Source organism: Corvus brachyrhynchos, unplaced genomic scaffold, assembly GCF_000691975.1.
Source record: "Corvus brachyrhynchos isolate BGI_N302 unplaced genomic scaffold, ASM69197v1 scaffold136, whole genome shotgun sequence".
In the NCBI taxonomy this organism is placed as follows: domain Eukaryota; kingdom Metazoa; phylum Chordata; class Aves; order Passeriformes; family Corvidae; genus Corvus; species Corvus brachyrhynchos.
The window spans coordinates 5212730-5216129 of NW_008239080.1; the positions used below are offsets into that span (position 1 = coordinate 5212730).

Here is a 3400-nt window from a genome sequence, read left to right on the forward strand (position 1 = left end):
CAGCAGGAGATTCTCATGGTTTCTGTAGTCAGTTGAGGTTACATTATGGTAATTAGTTCATACATGTAGTCTGTAGTGCCTGCAGTAAGAATGTTCTTGAAGGCCACCACAGGCAGAACAAGTCAGCTGATGCTGCTGTGCCACACTGTTAGTTCAAATATGTAGACACTTGAAAAGGTTTGTAAGTTCCCATTTCGGTCACTATGTGTGTGTGTGCATTGCCTGGCTAACCCTAACCACATGTGCATCCAAAGGGATATGAGATCTACAAAAGGATCTTAAATTATTTGCTTTGGCTTTGCTACTTCCTTTTGATATTGAACTTTCTGTATGAATTGAAAGTGAGAAAATAGTTAATGCAGTATCTAGATTCATTGTAAACCCTTCCTGACTGATGACTTGCCTTCTCCTGGGACCCAGCATTGTAGCAGAAATCAACTGGTATAACCTGCAGCTACAACTACTTCCTGGAGTTCTGCTTCTTTTCTAGGGAAATGTACTTTTTGTACAGGAAAAAAATGTATCTGAGGAAGTGTGTTATACATGGAACTTTAGGCTGTTGCTCTTCTTGATGATACTAATGTTTTTCCTACAGAGAATCACATGAATTGTTACCTGTCATTGCATCCCCATGTTCATCTCTTAGTACTGGGTGTGAGAGACACCACTTAAAAGAAATCCGCTGCCCAGACTGGGTGATTTCCTTGTTACAACAATATATTTATTTCCTAATGTGTCTTTTGGTTTCATAAGTGCTAATAGAGAGATTCTTACCCAGTGGTTTTAAAATGCTTACTGATCCACGCAGACAGAAAAAGTAAACAACAGCTAAGCAATTGCTCTGATAGACAGTGCAGTTCCTCAGGAGGCAGTCATAACATCCACACCCATGCTGAGTTATTCTCTCAGGAGCACCATTAGCAGTCATTTCATCACCACCAAGTGTGTACGTAATTCTGTAACATCAGTCCCAAGGCTGGCCAGTTCTCCTCGGCAGAGGTTAAACTGTAGGCAAAACCACTTCACTGTTAAAAAGAAAGTAGAAACCAGCCTAAAGTGTTAAACTTAAGTTTAAAGTCCCATTAAATATGGACACTTACAGATAAAAGAATTAAACTATGAACACAGTGGAGTAGTGTATGACTTATTTTTAATTGTATACGAAGGGACAGCTTGTGTCTAATTTTTTGTTTAGATTAATAGTTCATTTTGGTTTAAGTATGTTTTAATCCTGAGTTATTCCAAAAAATAATGGTTTTGAGAAGGACACAGTGTCACTGTAGATGTAAGTTGGATATGAACTATGAATGGGATGCTACTTGATGACAAATGTAATCTTTGTAAGAGTAAATAGGTAAATAGTATTCAGAAATTGGCACTTCTTTTTCACCGCATTTGAGAAACTTACTGGAAAGCCATTCACTTTTATGGTTTGTTGAAAAAGGTACGGAAAGTCAAAAAGATGTACAAAAAAGAATTCTGAAAAAAAAAATTAGGAAAATGTACCAATAGTGAAATACTAAATAAATTCTTAGCTATTAATTCAGTCAAGAAAAGACTGAAGAAAGAGAAGTAACTTGACTACAGCCTTCAGCCTACATGCAAAAAGTATTACTGACAGTACAGAACCCTTTAGTTTAGGAGTAAGGAATGTGTAATTAGCTGGAGCCAAGAATTCCAGTCTGTTCCCCCATCACCAAATTAACAATGAGAGCTTTCAACCATTAGAGCTATCAACCTAGATAGGTCTCTTAGAAAGATAGGCTACATCTCATTCAGAAGCTACAGAGGCTGATGGATAACATTTTGGGACCATGCAGGAGGTTAGACTAGACAATAATGCATAATTTCTTCTGCCCTTAATATCTATTTCTAAATCTAAATAAAAATGAATAAGGTTAACAGAATCTGACCCTCAGTCATATATATTTTATCATTTAATTACATTTCTATTTGAGGATTATAATTCAGTTCTCTTATGACTTCATCTCTGAAACTTTTCTACAGGATCCCAGAAATAGAGTCTTTCTTACTCTCATAATTAAACTTTGAACCAAATAAAAGTTCTTCAGCTTTCTATTCTAAATTAGCATGTGAAAAATTTAAACAGACATCATTTTAGCTTCTTTGTTATGAATGAATCGTACAGCCCGCAAAGTGTTAATATGTGTTATAGCCCTTGAGCTATACAAATGTGTGGTTTTGTTTTGATCATGCTTGATATGCTATGTCTTGACTAGATCTTATTTCGTTCTGTTTCTACAGGTTAGTGAGACTTTAATCAAGAAAAAAGATCTAATGAACAGTAATTTGAAACACAGCATTTGGAAAGGTCAGAATGGTACATTACATCCTTATTATCCAAAAGAACAGATGAGTTTAATATCCTGGCAGCATTTTCCTGTGAAGAAGATATTAAACAAGAACTGAAAATGGCACAAGGTTCTCTCTTCCTTTTCTATGACAAAGATTGTAACAAGATGATGAAACTATACAGAATAAATCCCATTCTGCTTTAATGGTCCAACTGTGGATTCTGTCTGGATTTCAAAAACCTAAGCCTAGCAGAGAGCCAGCACACATGCTATTTGTTTCAATTCCTTTACAACACACTTTCCTGCTTATATGACCCATTTTCTATTAATATTTTCTAGTCTTAAACAGGGGAAGGTATGTTAACAGAAGGTGCACAGTACACCGAGTTTTGCTACATAATGTGTTGAACTGCAACAAATAATGCACTGCATCAACACTGCTGAAAATACGGATGTTCCAGCTTCTCTTTGAATAACCTAAGAACAGAGATAATGTATTCCAACACACAGCACATTGCATGTGTCCTGCTTTGGAGAGTCCCTGAAGGTATGTAACTCTTTGAAGGCAAAGGAATTTGCAGTATATCCAACAGGTTGTTTTAATATAAGAACTGTCAGAATTTCCTACCTTAAATCATTATCTGCATGAAGACTCTTCCTTTTGGTTTATAGGTCTAACGGGAGAAAAAATCTTCTGGAACTGAATGTTGTATTTTAACACTAAAATACACCATCAGGGTCCTCATGTAAAAAGTTATTATGGCAACTAAACAAATGCTATGCTTAAAAAGGAAAAAATTAAGTATATGGCATGCCCCTGTGTTAGTTACTTATATGCAATCCACATGAGATATGATAAATCTGGTATTTACCTAAGAGTGTACCAAGTTAGATTTTAAAGATATTAATAACTATTAAAGAAAACATTTTATATTGTTCCAAAGATTAAAAAAAAAAGTCTTGAAGTATTATTGGCTGAAGTAGACCTACATGGGTTTACACAAGCTCACAATTAGAAATCGTGTCGAACCTCTTTTTCCCGCACCATCTGGAGAATACATTTGACAAAAAACTTCTCCATGGTA

General features: G+C 35.5%; 1 protein-coding gene across 16 annotated transcripts in view; it reads left to right on the plus strand.

Moving 5' to 3' along the window:
* Positions 1 to 2527, plus strand: part of KHDRBS2 (KH RNA binding domain containing, signal transduction associated 2) — a 299809-nt gene extending 297282 nt beyond the window's left edge. For all 16 annotated transcript variants that reach the window (XR_001863635.1, XR_001863645.1, XR_001863632.1 and 13 more), the window contains one exon: positions 2266 to 2527. The gene's annotated coding sequence lies outside the window, so the exon portion shown is untranslated. The remainder of the gene's footprint in view (positions 1 to 2265) is intronic.
* The last annotated feature ends 873 nt before the right edge of the window (positions 2528 to 3400 follow it).